The sequence below is a fragment of the Stegostoma tigrinum genome, unplaced genomic scaffold (genome assembly GCF_030684315.1).
Source record: "Stegostoma tigrinum isolate sSteTig4 unplaced genomic scaffold, sSteTig4.hap1 scaffold_57, whole genome shotgun sequence".
NCBI lineage: Eukaryota > Metazoa > Chordata > Chondrichthyes > Orectolobiformes > Stegostomatidae > Stegostoma > Stegostoma tigrinum.
The window spans coordinates 2,993,620-3,011,920 of record NW_026728505.1 but is presented as its reverse complement, the minus strand read 5'-3'; positions in this window follow the sequence as shown (position 1 = coordinate 3,011,920).

Below are 18,301 nucleotides of genomic sequence, written 5' to 3'. Positions count from 1 at the left end.
ATGCAGTGAGGTGAGGGGACGAGCTGGGCTGGTTTTTGGGATGCAGTGGGGGGAGGGGAAATTTTGAAGCTGTTGAAATCGACATTGATACCATTGGGCTGCAGGGTTCCCAATGGAATATGAGTTTCTGTTCTTGCAACCGACGGGTGGCATCATTATGGCACTGCACGAAGCGCAGGATGGTCATGTCGTCTAAGGAATGGGAGGGGGAGTTGAAATGGTTTGCGACTGGGAGGTGAAATTGTTTACTGTGGACTGGCGTAGGTGTTCTGCAAAGCGGTCCCAAGTCTCTGCTTGGTTTCCCCAATGTAGAGGAAGCCACACCGGGTGCAATGCATGCAGTATACCACATTGGCAGATGTGCAGGTGAACATCTGTTTGATATGGAAAGTCATCTTGGGGCCTGGGATGGGGGTGAGGGAGGAGGTGTAGGGGCAAGTGTAGCACTTCCTGCGGTTGCAGGGGAAGGTGTCGGGTGTGGTGGGGATGGAGGGGAGCGTGGAGCCGACAAGGGAGTGATGGAGAGAGTGGTCTCTCCAGAAAGCAAACGAGGGTGGGGATGGAAAAATGTCTTGGGTGGTAGGGTCGAATTGTAGATGGTGGAAGTGTCGGAGGTTGATGTGTTGTATCCGAAGGTTGGTGGGGTGGTTTGTGAGAACGAGGGGGATCCTCTTGGGGCGGTTATTGATGGGGTGGGGTGTGAGGGATGACGTGCGGGAAATGCGGGTGACAGTTGAGGGCGTTCTCAGCCACTGTGGGTGGGGGCAAGTTGTGGTTCTTGAAGGCCGAGGACATCTGGGACGTGCAGGAGTGGAATGCCTCATCGTGGGAGAAGATATGGCGGAGGCGAAGGAATTGGGAATAGGGGATGGAATTTTTGCAGGAAGATGGGTAGGAGGAGGTGTATTCGAGGTAACTGTAGGAGTCAGTGAGCTTGAAATGGACGTCGGCTTCTAGCTTGTTGCCTGAGATGGCGGCAGAGAGGTCCAGGAAGGTGAGGGATGTGTTGGAGATGATCCAGGAGAGCTTGAGGTTGGCGTGGAAGGTGTTGGTGAAATGGATGATCTTTTCGAGCTCCTCTTGGAAGCATGAGGCGGCGCCGATACAGCCATTAATGTAATGGTGGAAGAGAGACTGTTCCACGTAACCTACAAAGAGGCAGGCATAGCTTGGGCCCATGCAGTTACCCATGGCCACACCATTTGTCTGTAGGAAGTGGGAGGAATCGATAGAGAAGTTGTAGAAGGTGAGGACGTTTTTGGCTTGGCGACGGTGTGTGTCAGTGGAGGGAGACTGGTCGGGCCTGCAGGACAGGAAGAAGCGGAGGGCCTTGAGGTCATCTGCATGAGGAATGCAGGTGTATAGGGACTGGACGTCCATGGTAAAAGTGAGGTGTTGGGGATATGGGAATTGAAGTTCTGGAGGAGGTGGAGGATGGGGGTGGTGTCACGGATGTAGGTAGGGAGTTCCTGTACCAAGGGGGAGAAAATGGAGTCCAGATAGGTGGAGATGCGTTTGGTAGGGCAGGAGCAGCCGGACACAATGGGTCGGCCAAGGCAGGTGGGTTTGTGGATTTTGGGAAGGAGATAGAAGCGGGCAGTGCAGGGTTGAGGAACAATGAGGTTGGAGGCTGTGGAGAGGAGCTCACCTGAGGTGACGAGGTTGTAGATGGTTGGGGAGATGATGGTTTTGTGGTCGGGGTTCGGGTCATGATCCAGGAGGAGGTGGTGTCAGAGAGTTGCCGTCTAGCCTCAGCAATGTAAATGTCAGTGTGCCATACCACAACTGCGCCTCACTTGTCTGCAGGTTTGATGGTGAGGTTGGGGTTGGAGTGGAGGGAGCAGACGGCTGCCCGTTCTGCGAGGGAGGGGTTGAGGCGATTGACATCTCAATGGCAGTTGGAGATGAAAAGATCGATGGAGGGTTGAAGGCCTGGGGGTAGTGTCCAGGAAGAGGCTGGTGAAGGGGTCAGAGGTGGGAGGGCTATGGTGCTGGTTAAAGAAGTAAGCGTGGAGGCAGAGGCGGTGGAAAAACTGCTCAATGTCCAGACGTGTGTGGTAATCTGTGATGTGTGGGTGGAGGGAGACAAAGGTGAACACCTTGCTGAGGACTGTCCATTTGTCTTCCATCAGTGGAAGGTCTGGGGGGGATGGTGAAAATTCGTCAGGGCTCAGTGTGGCTGTCCTCTCTGGGGTGGCTGGCTGTGGGCGGAGCTTTTTCGGCGTCGGCTGTGGGCGGGTATGTGTCGACGGTGGGCGGGGTGTTTGCTGGCGTCGGCAGTGGGCGGAGTCGCTTCAGCGTTGGCAGTGGGTAATTTGCATTTTTGATTTCTAACCTGGACTGACACTTTACTAAACTTCTTTTCCAGAATATATAAAAAAAGATTCACAGACAGGAAACTTTAAACAAACATCAAATCAAATGTTGGCATGATCAATCGATTCATCAGAAACGAGATATTATTAGATTCCCTACAGTGTGGAAACAGGCCCTTCGGCCCAACAAGTCCACACTGCCCCTTGAAGCATCCCACCTAGACCCATCCTCCTATAACCCACACACCCACTGAACACTATGGGCAATTTAGCATGGCCAATTCACCTAGCCTGCACATCTTTGGACTGTGGGAGGAAACCGGAGCAACTGGAGGAAACCCACGCAGACACGGGGAGAATGTGCAAACTCCACACAGACAGTTGCCCGAGGCTGGAATCGAACCTGGGTTCCCTGGTGCTGTGTGGCTACAGTGCTAACCACTGAGCCACCATGCTGCCCAAAATTTATTGGCCTTTTGAGTGTAAGTATTAAGGTCCCTGTCATTACCACTCACTGCATGTTTTTTTTAACCATTGTAACCTCCATCTTGATCTAAATCTGACATTTTTATCCCATGCTCCATTTCTTTTCAGTTAATGTGAACCTCTTGTTTTGTCTACCTTGTTTAAACCACCAGTAAACAATACGCCAAACAGCACCTTATGAACACAAAAGCTGACATTTCGGGCCTCGACCATTCATCAGAAAAGGGGCATGGGGAGAGCGTTCTGAAATAAATAGGAAGAGAGGACGAGGTGGATAGAGGAGAAGATGGGTGGAGAGGAGTTGCAGTGCGAGAGAGATGCCTGGAGGTTTGTGTGGAGGGAGGAGGGTAAAACCTACAGGTTAGGCATCCGCGGAAGAGGCTTTGCTTTGTTGATCAGAAGGTAAACCCAGCCTCTTAGGGACTGATTGTTTATTGTCACTTTTCATGGGTCATTATCTGTCGGGTTTTTCCCCCCTGATTTGAGCATTTTCCAGAAAGTGGCGTTGGACTAAGTTCCCAGTATACTTGGAAGCACAATTTGGAGTTGCCCCGCAGCCACTTGAGTGAGTTGGTCATGACACAAACAGGTCGAGGATTCTCAGAGACAGCATTCCTCCTTTGGTATGTCTGCAACTGCATTCGCTTTGTCATTTTTGCTTCGGTTGTGCATTGAGGCTGATCTGTTTCGGGCCGTGCATGATTTGTGAGGATCTAACACGGTTGTCATCTTGCAGCCGAAAGAAAGGCCTCACTAACATCAATCATCAGGGATCCTTATAAAACAGCACTTCGTCCCCACGTGGACTTGAACCAGCAACTTTTCTGTTAACAGCTGAATGTGCTAACTGTATTGCCCTGCAAACAAACAATTAAACTGGGGACCAGAAACTGTCACATAATCCGGATGGACTGCGCAAAAAGAGACACTTCGGGGAACCTTGCCCATGCAGGCCAGAGATCCTGAATTAATTTAGTGCCATTTGCCAGCATTTCATTGGATAAACATATGGATGATAATGGATTAGTGTAGGTTAGATGGGCTTTACATTGGTTTAACAGGTCAGCGCGACATCATGGGCCGAAGGGCCTGTACTGTGCTGTAATGTTCTAGGTTCAATTTGGTCCTCATCCCTCCATACCCTTCCGATTCATGCACGCATCCAAGTGACTTTTGAAATGTTGTCATTTCTCCAACCTCCACAACTTCCTCCGTGAGTTTCATCCCATTTGCTCACCACCTTCTGTGAAAAATGCTCCTCAGCTCCCACTTCATTTTTCCCCTCGAACCTTAAATATATGCCCTGTAGTTGTGGACTGGCCCACGCGGTGAAGAAAGACCTTGACCATTCACCCTGTTCATATCCCTCGCGACTTCATAAACTTCTCAATTTCTCATCCTCCAACGTTGCAGGGAAGTTTTGCCAGGCCTGTTCAGCTCTCGCCCTTCAGTCCAAACTGTGCAACCCAGGCAAGAACGTGATTGACAGATTTGTACAGGCTGGAAACATCAAAGGCTCAGTCAACACTGTAGGAAAATGCTGAAAATGTGTACAGAAGGAATCAATCCAGTTAGAACTTCATTGCTCAGTAATTTCCTCAAAAAGGGCAGGAGCCACTTTGTGAATAGAATCATATAATCCCAGTTCACAGCCAATTTGCCAGCAGATCAGGGATAATTGGAAATATTCAATGTGTGTCACTCCAGTAGCGCAGTCGGTTAGCCCACAGTGCATATATGACAGTGTAGAACCATGCCAAAATTTGAGTCCATGTCTCCACTGGAACAGTTTTAATTTGTCGTGGGATAAGATGCAAAGGAGCAATGCCAATTGTGAATAAAGCATTTTGGGAAATTGCCAGTTTCTGAGCATTTGGAAATGACTCAATGATTGAGAAACATTTTGGGAATGTCTGAAATGTCAAAAGATATTTGCAGAGAGAGAAGAAAAGATTTTTTTTCCAGATTGCAAACATTTCACATATGGCTATTCAAAATTGAATTAAGTTGCGGGGAAAAAAAGCTGTTTAATTCACTTCAATTCGTTCAATTTGATGCAAAATCCATAGGCCATTGAGGCATTTTGAAATGAATTAGATTTATCTCATTGAAATGTACGACTGCTACATTCAACTTTGGTCAGAATTTTTATTGGCTTAAAATAAAGAGCTGCTGAGAGGAAGCGAGGGTTCAAAACGCAAAGAGACATGACATTGTTTGTGGGTTTCTTGGGTGGAGTACGGAACCTTAGAAATGTTTCTAACATCATCGGAATGTGGTGCAATCATTAAGGCACAATTTTAAGCGGGAATTGCGACTCTGAGTGACGGTTTCCTTCCGACTTGAGAGGGTCTAACTTTAATTTTTAATTGAAAAAAATGTTCAGTTTCATTCACAGTTCTTCATGGAGAATGAATCGCTGAGCTTATTCAGCTGAAACATGTAAAGTAAATGACTTTATGACTTAAATGACGTGAAATCAAAGAAATTCAAAACAATTCCCCACCTATCCAGAGACTTTGCCTCACTGTTACGGTAACTGCTCGGGGATCTAGGGGTGCAATTACATAATTCTTTGAAGTTTACATCAGATATGAACAGGGAAGTTTTAAAAAAAGCTTTTGGAAAGCGTGTTTTCATTGCTCAGTTATTTCAGTTCAGGAGTTGTGATGTCATATTGAGTTTGGGCAGGATGTTGGTGAGGCCTCCTTTGGAATACAGTGTGCGGTTTCTGTCACACAATTACAGGAGGCATATTATGAAGCTGGCGAGTGTCAAGAAGAGGTTTACCAGGATGTTACTTGGTATGGAAAGTATTAGCGAGTTTCGAGAAGATTTGTACCTCAGGTTGAGTATCTGGATGTAAGCTTGCTCGCTGAGCTGGAAGGGTCGTTTTCAGACGTTTCGTCATTTTTTTTTATTTGAAACAATATACTTTATTCATAGAATGTACAAAAAATAAAAGATTTATAAACCTACCCAGTGATGCAAGCTGCTCCCGGTTACCCAGGGGGTATGTACACCAACTAAAGGCAAAAAGAAAACAATGAAGCAAAAAAAAGACAAAGCAAAGAAAATACCCCAGCAGTTGTCTCCCCGCACAGTCCCCGTTGACACCTGACCAGTTGCGGAAGGCGCCAGCTGGATCCATTTTCCAAATAGGGCCCTTGTGTGACAAAGCTGTAACCTTAAGAAGGTGATGTGGGTGTCCACTCCCCTTCGAAATCTTTAGGTGACATGTCCATCATGGGCCTCCTACAGAGATACAATGATGTCACCTGAAGGTTGCAGGAACAGCAACTCATATTCCGCTTGGGAACCCTGCAGCCCAATGGTATCAATGTGGACTTCACCACCTTCAAAATCTCCCCTTCCCCCACCGCATCCTAAAACCAGCCTAATTCGTCCCCTCCCCCCACTGCACCACACAACCAACCCAGCTCTTCCCCTCCACCCACTGCATCCCAAAACCAGTTCAGCCTGTCTCTGCCTCCCTAACCTGTTTTTCCGCTCACCCATCCCTTCCTCCCATTCCAAGCCGCACCTCCATCTCCTACCTACTGACCTCATCGCACCTCCTTGACCTGTCCGTCTTCCCTGGACTGACCTATCCTCTCCTTACCTCCCCACCTATACAGTCCTCTCCACCTACCTTCTTTTCTCTCCATCTTCGGTCCGCCTCCCCGCCTCCCTATTTATTCCAGAACCCTCACCCCATCCACCTCTCTGATGAAGGGTCTAGGCCCGAAACGTCAGCTTTTGTGCTCCTGAAGTGCTGCTGGGCCTGCTGTGATCATCCAGCCTCACATTTTATTATCCTGTAACTTTAAGAAGTTATTTTGACACGGTTACTTTTAAGAGCGAGATTGACACAGGGGTATAAGCTGTCTAGTTATGAACACTTGAGGAAATAGCTTGGGAGGCCGTGGCTTTGTTTTTCATGCAGCCTGCGTGAGTGTGACCAGCTCTCACAGAATAGGATTTCTGGGGTTTGGGTTTTCATTCACGTCAGAAGCTATTGGTTTCTCAACAAAGTTCGACATTTCAATGAATGTCTCTTGGCTGCTACTCTTTCTGAATTTTCACTGGATTTTTCCCCAACAGGATTGGAGGACTGCATATGAGAATCTATGTCTGAATTTTACTTTTTGACAATCGGTGCATTTATGGGATGTTACAGTACTGGAGCAGGTCATTCTAATAGTAACTGTAACTATTTTTCTGTCACATTGTCCAGTAGAGTTGAGTTATTCTAAATTTATCTTTCTTTGTTTGTATTTTAACTACAGTGCTGAATAAATTGTCTTTTGCTTAACATCAAGCAGTTTAAACAGTCACAATGCATCATATTTGCCTTTGAAGTAAGAAATTGTTAGGGTCGAGGCTACCTGCCTAAAATATTTTTGAGCGGGGTTCTGGTCTGTTCCAAAAAACTAGACTCCTCTTCTCCGTGTGTAAAAGGCTGGAGGGAATGATGGGCTATCAATCTTCTTTCCCAAGAGTTTTGATGGGCTGAATGGATTCCTCATATTCCTGTGAAGCGAGTGTGAGTTGCTAAATAAGCTCCTCTTTGTTCTGCGGAAATGTGCAGTGTCTGGCAGTACTGTTACCTGCATGTTACATACAGTTTTACAAAACAAGCCTGGATGTTGCCCAGGCCTTGCTGCACATGGACACAGACTGCTTCAGTGCTTGAGGGGTGCCAATTTATGCTGAACATTGTGTAATCCGCAGAGTCCGTTCCCAATTCTGATCTTAATATGGGGAACGACATTGATGAGGCAGCTGAAGATGTCTGTGCTGAGAAAGCGATTCTGAGGATCTCCTGAAGAGGTGTCTCAAGATTAATCTCGTCCCATTTGTCAGCATTTGGCACATGTCCCTCACAACCCTTCCTGATCATATAGCCATCCAAATGCCATTTAAATGTTATTGTTTTATTAGCCTGCACAACTTCCTCTGGCACTTTGTTCCATACACACATCATCCTCTGCGTCAAAAGGTTGCCTCTTCGGTCTTTTTAAATTTTTTTCCCCTCTCACCTTATACCCATGTCTTCTAATTTTGGCCTCACACAGTCTGGGGAAAAAAAAGACCTTGACTTTTCACCCAATCCATGTCATTCATGATTTCACAAACATCTTTAATGTGCAAATGTTACTCCAATCAACATGAATGACTATGTTTGTTTTGTCATCCCGAGTTTAACTGCTGAAATTCAAAACTGATACCTCTCCCTTCTCGCTCGAGTCGCAATTCTAAAATAATTTCAATCAACTTGTTTAGATATATTATGAAACACCTGTGTGGGATTTGAATCCAGAGCTTTGGGCCCAGCGGGAGGGACACTACCACCACATTGCAATAGCCCCTGCATCTACAACATTATTCTCCTGCATGTTTGCTCATCAACCTGTTCTGACATGCTGTGACACATCTCTGAAACAGGCAGGACTTGAATCCGGAACTTCTGTTGCAGAGCTGGGGTCATTACCACAGATTTAGGGATTGGAATCAAATCCAGAGCTCTGACTCAGGGGCATGGGCACTACCCACTAAACAAGACCTAAAACATGCCCAGATTTTGGGTTACTTTTCAAGTGCGAGCTTCCAGCAAACTCTGGATATCTGAAAGTCTAGCCAATTTTAATGAATTACACAGGGAAGTTTTCTTTTTTATTATTGAACAAATGCAAGGCATTGGGCTCAACTACAGGATGCTGAGTGAATATGCTCTGCGATTGCAATAAATTATGAACATCTTTAATTGCTTGGCTATGAGTTCTAGCTTAAAGGGCTATTATCTGTAGACTGCAACGTTAGGGAAAGAAATCCTGCAGGTACGGTATGTGCTATGAAGGATCTCAAATTGGTATTATTACTGAACCCCTGAGACGAAGAAAGAGCATATTTTCCATCCCAAAAGACCATACTGTGTGTCACTGGTTCCTGCCTCAAATGTGTGAAAGTCCTATTCTTAACACAGGTAAATATTACGAGTCAACAAATTATATTCCAGCAACATCTCACCACTGGCTGGTCTGCAATCCACCCGCCACCCACCCCCAAGCTCCTGCTTGCACAAGGCAAACCAAGCTCGTGGTCTTTGGGAAAATCATGGTCGAGGTTTGCAGGCCTTCTGTAGAGACTAGATTTTTCAATATTTCAAGGGATAGTGTAGTGGGTGGGAATATCATTCGCTTGGCTGTGGTCTCTCAGATGGTGTTTCATTTGGATAAATACGAGGTATTGCATTTTGGTCAAACAAACAGGGCAGGACTTATACAATTAAAATCGTTTCTTTGGTAGTGTTACAGAAGCGAGATGCAAATAGACAGTGTGGTTGAGAAGGCTTTTAGTACACTGTCCTCATTGCTCAGACCTTTGAGTTTCGGAGGAGGGGAGTCATGTTGAGATTGCACGGGACATTAGTGAAGCCTCTTCTGGACTACTGTAACCAGTTCTGGTTGCTTTGCTATAGGAAGGGTAGTATTAAGCAGGAGAGGCTTCAGAAGAGATATACCAAGATGTTGCTGGGAATGGACAGTTTGAGTTATGGGGAGAGGCTGGATAGACTGCGAGTTTCTTTTTGTTGGAGTGTGGGAGGCTGAGAGGTGACTTTACAGAGTTTATTAGAGTCATGATGGGTTCAGGTCAGTTGAATGGCAGATGTCTTTCTCCAGAGTGAAGGATTTCAAGACTATGGGGATAATTTAAGGTGAGAAGTACAAAGCTTTGAAGAAAACATGAGGGGTAATTATTTTACACTGAGAGTGCTTCATGTGTGGAATGAACTTCCAGAGGAAATGGTGAGAGTGGATGAAGTTTCGCCTTTAAAAGACATTTAAATAAGTACATGAAGAAGAAATCAGTTTGGATGGTGTTGTGAGCTGTTGCCCTCCCAGGCCCTTTCCGAATAAATCCCTGATGGTACTCATCTTCTGCCGCAGCCTATGCAGTGGCATATGGAGGCCAGCAGAGGGTGGCACTGCATCACTTCAAACAACAGATGCTGTCAGCTATGCCCCACACAGACACACACTCACTAACACAGGTAAAGGGAGTCTATCAGGGTTTTCCTTGCTCTGTGGTTTGTCAATACTTAATTCAGCACATGTGACGTGAGTTCGGATTTCTGTACTGTTGACAACATCTGACTTGCTCTGGATGGTGTGGTATGTCAGTATGTATATTGGTATATATTCAGTTGCTCACAACAGTGAATGTGACAGTATTTCACCTGTTCTGACACTTTCAGTGTTTGCTTATTGAAGATGCCAGGACAAGTGTTGAGAGCAGTATCTATCATGGACTAGATTCAATATCCGAGGTGTCTGAAGGAGGATGTGCAGGAGGGAGACTCCGTGCTCCCTTCCTGTGAGTTGGTGGAGACGATGTGTTGTGAGCCCACCCTCCTGCCCATCGAGTCCATGGGGATTCCATTTGTACCGGCTCGATATAAAAGGGAGATGGCATCAGGGGCACGGTTTCTAAGCTGTGCCAGGTGGAAATGGAACTGAGAGTTGGTTTAAAGTGTGAAGTCCCCACACTGAAACATTGCTTCTTATTCAGTCGGTGGGACGTGTATATTTTGGAATCTCATCATGGGCCGTCCTGGCTCCTTACTCGGTTTTTGGCTCGAGAATGTTTCAGAATCTCCACACGGGTCTTCCCACTTCTCTCCGGCTCGTGCCATGGCCCAATCCCCATGGCAGGGGCAGGGGAAGGGTGCAGGGGGTAGTGTTGGTGGACGGAAATGATATCAGGCACTCCACCGTCGACTTGTCTGTTTCTGTCCTATTCCAGGTTGTTTTGCCTTGAATGAGAGAAAGGGAGGGAGTGAGGGTGAAAGTGGGTGATCCGGCTGTTACTGTTGATGTAGATTGGGGGTGGCATGGAGACGGTGAGGTGGCTGGAGTGAGACAGTCAACAGTTTTGATTCCATGTAGTGTTTTCAGTGTAGGGGCGTAGCAGAGGCATGAGACAGAGGGGGTAGAGAGAATATGGTGACACTTATCCTGACAGACGAAAAGGTGACTGTATTGTGTATTGTCTTATGTTGCTGGACATTTCTTCAGACTGCATAAACTGCACTGAAATGGGTGGTGATCTAAGACCATGCTCGGTGTGTGTGGTGGTGGACTCCTCTGGGGAGAGAATGGTCCTTCTCTGTAACTAGCCCATCGACCAGGACCTCTGCGTCCCTTTTGATGAATCGTGGTGCAATTACCCCTTATCTGCCAGGCTCGGGGTAAGCCGTGCAGGCTGGCTTCGAACTGAGAAAGTTCAAATGTGTGCCCATTGGCCTTTCAGAGATGGCACTTGCGCCAGGAATCATGGGATACCTGGTTCCTCCAGGCGATGGGAACTATTACAGGCCATGACGGGTGGGAGAATCAGGCTGGCATTGAATGAGAGGAAAGGAATGTGCTGGGGTATAGATATTGAGGGGAGTTTGATAAGATAGCATCAGAAAACTAGCTCAGCCTCCTGCAGACTATCCCTCTGTCACACTTATTTAAAATGACGCTGAGGCGAATTATTGTTAGATTCAGCCCAATGAGCCAAAGACTGTGCCCACCACAGTCTCAGTCACAAATGCAGAACAAATACTCATTCAAAACTCTCCATCATCTGAACTCACAACAACATCTTATTCACAATTCATTGCTGAAAAAAATGAGCAATGTTGCAAGATGCTATCGAAATGTCTATGTGTCAGCATTCTAAAACTTGTGAACACATCCTTCCATGACACTGTCTCTCAACCTCCCCCTCTTTGTCTATATATCCAACCCATCCCATTTGTTCATATTTAAACTGATTCCCCACCGTCTCTCTCTGGCAGTGAGTTTTACACCCATGGCACCCCTTGTCATGGCACATTGGAGTTATGGAGCTGCAAATGGATGGGAGCCGCACATTCTGTCACTTCCAGCATGGGCTGCAAGTTTCCCCAGGCTGGGCAGCGATTTAACACAGCGTTACCGAGCACTGCACTGGGGTGGTCTGTACAGATCTACACGCTGGGAGGGTAACTGCTCTAAGCTTACAGATCAGTTCAGTGGTGTTCACTTCACAGCCCCCCGCGCTGGAGAGATACCTGGTCCGGGTTTATAGATCAATGCACTGGTGTGGTCTGCACAGCTCCCCGTGCTGGACTGATATCTATTTGACTGGTGAGGCCTGCACAGTGTCCCACTCTGGACAGATTGCCGGGTTGTATTGAGCAGGACACTAGCCTGGTCTGCACAGTGCTCCATGCTGAACAGACATTCCATCTGGGTTTGTGGTGTATGGGCTGGTTCTGTGAGGTGGATTGAGAATGTGAGATAACTGACCACTTCAGCTGATCTGGCAATGCCTTTAATTTATGTTTGCAAGTTGTGTTCAGTTTGGGGAGAGATTTCCACCGCGAGGCTGAGTGGGTTTCACCAAAACTGATGGACTGAAGGGCCTTTGTGATGTGGGTCTTTGTGATTCCATCACATTCTGTAACCGACATTCCCTGGAACATTCTGTAACCGACACTCCCCGGAACATTCTGGAAACGACATTATTTGTGAATGGTTGGATGTCAGTTAATTAAACGAAATATAAGATTCCAAGGGAAAAGATCCTGTTCCAGGGAGAAGGAGAATCTGTTTCAAAATCCCCTCAGGCAGCTAATGGGTTGAATATATTTTCCCTGTGTTCGTGTTTCTTCACCATCGAAAATTGACCACAATTTAAATGAAAAGACAAAAATTTCCAACCTCTATTTTTCTCCAAAAATTGGGATAGAATCCTTCAGGAAGACAAAGTCTTTACCATTCTTATTCGGAACTGAAAAGACATGACCCGTGCCTGCTCTCGAGTGATCGAAAGTGTGAGAATGTTCTTATGGATTTGTGTCTGTGTGGTTCGGTCGGGAGAGTTTCTTGTGTTTTACCTTACATCTCTTGAAAAGAATTGAGGCATTACTCGTTGTTATTTCAGATTCAAGTTTTTCAGTGAATCGATGATACATTTGAATATGTCACGAGGTCCTCAGTCAAACTGACATCTGTGCCTACAGGCTGATATGTATTTTATTTGTTTCCCTTCCTCACAGTTAACGTAGAGACGATGTACGTCCTGCTTTATAAAGATTGTGGATTGTCTCCATGTGTCAGACGTTATCTGAAGGCCATGGCAGTGGCCGATCTACTGGTCATTATCCACGACCTGATATTGAGACATATTCCCATTGTTTATCGGGAACAGTTTTATTTCCTGCAGTCCATCCCCGTGTGTAATATCCACGCCGTCCTGCTTTATGCAGCCACTGGCTGTTCTGTCTGGTTTACCGTCACTTTCACCTTTGATCGATTTGTGGCCATTTGTTGCCAGAAGCTGAAAATTAAATATTTCAGTGAGAAAACGGCGGCTGTGGTTCTGGGAACAGTGACTGTGCTGAGCTGTTTAAAGAACATTTTCTGGTATTTTATGCTCACAGCTCGCTATTGGCCGGGGAACGCCCCCTGGGTTTGTGATGAAACAGACGATGTTCTCTTCTCTCGTGTCTGGGTCACGATCGAGTCCCTCCACCACATTCTAACCCCGACTCTCCCATTTCTCCTGATTCTGCTGCTCAATGTTTTCACTGTCAGACACATTTTAGTGACCAGCAGAGCCCGCAGGAGACTCCGGGCTCACACCAATGGGGACGGTCAGTGTGACATAGAAATGAGAAATCGATAAAAATCCATCATTTTACTCTTTGTGATCTCGGCCAATTTCATTCTGTTCTGGTCAACGTTAATGGTATATTCTATATGGTACCGAATATGGTGGATTGGGTGTAATTCTGTGTATCTAGATCGCTTTGTGCAGGAATTGGGCTTCATACTGCAGCTCCTCAGTGGCTGCACAAACACCACGATTTATGCCGTGACCCAGACTAAGTTTAGGCAGCAGCTGAAGAATGTGCTGAAATATCCCTTTACCCAAATTCATCAATCAATCAAATTCACTCATTAATCACTCCATCCAGGATTTTCTCGTTTCAGTTCAATGCTTCAGCAAATGAAGCAGCCTGTCACTATGGTAACAGACTGAGGGTAGTGCTGGTTTATGCAACCTTATCCCACAGGGGGTTACAGGGAAACGTGTCAATGTTTCTCTCAACTCACAGGCCAAAGAGAAAAGGCACCATTCCACTGACTGTATCTATAACATCAATTTGCAATTCGTAAAAATGATCAGTTAAAATCTATCAAAGAGCAGAGTAAACTATATTTTTGTTTGCGTTTTTGTTGAGGAATCTGAACTGGAGTGACACACATTCGCCTCGAAGCCCTGGTCCTTGGGAAGGTGAGGGAGCTGGGGCCAAACTCAGGTTTTGGGTTTCAGTCACGCTGTCCTGTTCGCCTGTGGATCACCCACTTCAACCTGGCTTCGACACAGCTAAGCGGCCACCCAAACAGCAGATCTAATCTGAGTTGTTCAGTCCTGCCAAGGGAAGATGTGAATGGAGCTGCAGATTTAGAGCAATAATAGGACGAGGCAGCTCTACAAATATTCGCAGAGTCAATGCTGAGTGAACACAGGACATAAGTCCACTTACAGGGCTTTCAACCTCAACAAGAAATATTGAGTTGATGGTCCATTGCCTTAATTTGATTTAATTCATTACTGTCACATGTACATAGATACAGTGAAATGTTTTGATTTGCATGCAGTTCAGGCAGATCGCACAGACCACCATTGGTGTCATCTCATTGTGGCCTCTTCCTGAGAACCTCAGTGTCATGTATGTCAATCTTGAAATAATTTGACTCATGCCATGTAATATCAGGAAGCAGCTGAATGAACTGCATATTGCAAAGAAAGGAGAGAGAGGCTTTGCAGGATAGAGAGAGGAAAAAGGATGGTCCCACATCTCACTCCCGATTCCTGCCTTTGCTCAAAGTGATTCAATGCCACCCTCTGCAGGTCTCCCTAAGCCACTGCACAGGACATGGTCTAGGTCGAAAACCATCAAGGGTTCAGTCAGAGAGAAAAAGAGAGAGCAGCTCACAGCACCATCATCACATACACACAGACAAACACGCACACACAGAGACAAACACAAACACACACACACACACACACACACACACACACACACACACACACACACACACACACACACACACAGTGCAGGTGTAGAGAAGATTGCAATTGTACTGAAACTCGTCAAAGTGAATATGCTCATGCTTGTGTTGCCTCTGCAAATGTGGAAACGATTTGTGTTTGGGCAGTTTTTCTGACATTATGCACATTAAATTGAGTATTCCTGTTTTAACTCTATTCATGCACCTCCAAGAGAACCATTTTGATAGGAGATATGGTGAATTTTAATGCACGTTCTGCAATTTGTCATGTATTGTAGTCTACTCACTCAGATCATAAGCGGGAAAAGAATTCACATGTGGAGGGAGTGAGACCAGCAGTGGGCTTGTTCATCTCTCATTCTGCTCATATCCGATGGACGGCATAGAACGGACAAAACGGCTCTGTGTCTCCAATTGTACAGTGAACAAATGTCTAGTGGTCTAAAAGATCCATGAAATCATTTGATGTCCATCTGTGAATTGGATTGATATTCATTCTCAGAAATCGGTTGAAAGTAAACTCACTGACTTTACAGTTAAAATTCAGTCCTTCGCACATCTTATATTGGCCTGTATGAAAACACTGTGTGCTCTTGTGACATAAATCTGATTCCTTTGGCTGCAGAAGGCACCTTTGCTTTGTCTGAATGAAAGTGTGTTGTCGCTGATTTGAACCTGTAGATTTCGCTCTATGTGGATTTCAGGTCTGGTGTGTGCGTGTGTGCGTGTGAGTGTGTGCGTCTGCGTGTGTGTGTGTGTGTGTGTGTGTGTGTGTGTGTGTGTGTGTGTGTGTGTGTGTGTGTGTGTGTGTGTGTGTGTGTGTGTGTGTGTAAAATAGAATGAGAGAGAGAGACTGGTACTGCGGGAAACTAATGCGAGTTTTGAACATTTACCACCCCTCCTTAAAGCAGCCCCAGGGTCAAGCAAAACCCAAGTGCAGGGAAATATGCGAGTGTGAGAAACCATCGAGAGAGAGAGAGAGAGCAGAGGCCCACAGCAATGGTAATGATCATTTTTTTCCAACTTTGTGCCTTTCCTGCATTCCTGTCCGCCTCTGACTGACTTGCCTCTCTCTGTGTCTTGCTGTGTTTTTTTCTCTCTTTTTCTTTTTCTCTTTGAATCCCTCTCACATTCTTCTATTTGATCTTTATCTCTCTCTTTCTTCCTCTGCCTGTTTCACTTCCCAGTGTCTCTGTCTCTGATATAAACAACTCTCTGTTTCACTTTCCCTCTCTCTCACTGACAAACTCTCTTCATGACTCCTGCCTCAATCTTTGTCCCTTCTATCTCTGTCTTTTCCCTCCGACTTTCGTAGTCTTTACTCGCTATTTTTTGTCTTATTTTGGCCCCTCTTTTCTTGCCCCTCACCCCCAAAACATTACCTTTAGAATTTTGTGTCATACAATTTTGTGCCTCCAATACACCTCCCATTTCACTCTCGCCACTTCTGATTTCTCTCCTCTCCCAAAATTCCCTAGTACGTGTCACTGCCTCCCAGTTTTGCCCATCTCTCTATCCCCCAGAGGTGCGAATTAAAATTATGACAGTATTGTACCCCGTCTACAAATTTTGTGTCCACCAAAACAATATTGACCTCATAGATAAAGCACTGCCCCGTACAAATATTTTCCCCGCACCTGTCAACTACTTTCCCCTAAATATTACATTTGGCACATTTCAGTTCGCACAAATATTGCCCCCCAAGTTTGACATCCATCCCAATTTTGAAGGTCCCCTCCCCCACTTTGTGCCTTCTCAACTGTTGTCCCCAACATACAGATTTTTGCAACTGGTAGAGACAGAAGGACAGACGGAGCCAGGGCAAACAGAAGGAGACAGACAGAGGGACAAGAAGGAGAATCAGGGAGGAGAGAGGGTGAGACTGACAACAGGAGAGGGAGAGCAAAAGGAAGCGGCACCCCGAGGGAGAGAGAAAGAGAATGGGGAGAGAGGGTCAGAGAGGGAGCGAGGGCGGATTCCATTGTAATTACTGTTGGGATAGAAAGACACAGGCAGACAGAGAGTGAAATCCCCAGGTGGAGACACACAGAAGGAAAGACACATGTAGACAGATTGAAACCCTTGGGAAGAGTGATAGTGGGATAGAGAGACATGGGCAGACAGTGAAACCCCCAGGGATAGAGTCAGAGGGACAGAGAGAGAGAGAGAGAGAGAGAGAGAGAGAGACCCAGGGAGACAGACAAAGACAGATAAATATCCCAGGTAGAGGGGCAGTGTGTGAGCGACGCAGAGAGATGAAGAGACAGGCTGAGACAGAAACAGGGATGGATAGAGAGGACAGCGAGAGCTCAGACAAGAGTGAAATAAACACGGACAGAAAGAGTGTGAAACCTGGTGCGCAAAGAGGGACAGGACAGAGAGGGATAGATAAAGACATGGAAAGAGGTGGGGGGAGTGGGCAGGGAGTAGAGAGATAGAGAGAAATATCGCAGAGAGTGAGACAGAACGAGAAAAATATCCAGGGGGAGAGACAGAGTGATAGAATTTTTAAAAAAACTGCTGGGAGAGAAGGAAGGAAGGACAGAGAAGAAGAGAGAGAAATTCCACTGAGAACCAGAAAAAGACATAGTGAGAGAGGGAAAAATAAATCGAGGGAGAGAGAAAGACCAAGAGAATGAGACCCCAGGAGAGAACAGGAAAGGGCATGGACTGCTGCCTCTCAGAACCACGGACCTGGATTCGAATCCAACCTTAGGTGACAGTCTGTCTGTGTGGAATATGCCCATTCTCCCCAAGTCTGTTTTGTCTGGATGCTCTGACTTACTACCACAGTACCGAGATGTGCAAGTTAGATGGATTGGTTTAGCTAAATTTTCTCACAGTGTCGCGGGATGATCAAGCGAGCTGGATTAGCCATAGAAAATTCAGGGTTAAAGGGATAGGGTAGGAGAATGTGTCTGTGAAGGATGCTAATGGGGAAATCGATCGGTCGAATGGCCTGCTTCCATGCTGTGGGGATTCTATGGATTCCACAAAAAATCAAGGAGAGAATGAGAAAGGAGAAATGAGGAGAGGCAGACAGACAGATCAAAATCAAGGGAGAGAAGAGACAGAGAACGAACATTGAGAGTGTGTGGTCGAGGGATGGGGGGTGGTGGGACGTGGATGGCATGAACCTCTGTTAGGAACAGCAAGATCCCAGGGCAGAGGGAGAGATAAGGATTGAACAGAAGTGAACGGGGATTTTCGGAGATGACAAAGAGTGACTGATGGGTCAGTTCGTGAAAAACCTGTGTAGGGGGAGAGTGAAAGGGGTTGGGAGGGATGTGAACGGGGAGGGGTGATGTGAATGATGTGGTAGTGACAGGCAGCTTGGAATATGGAGAGAGAGGGAGAGAGAGGGGGACAGTGGGACCAGCCTGT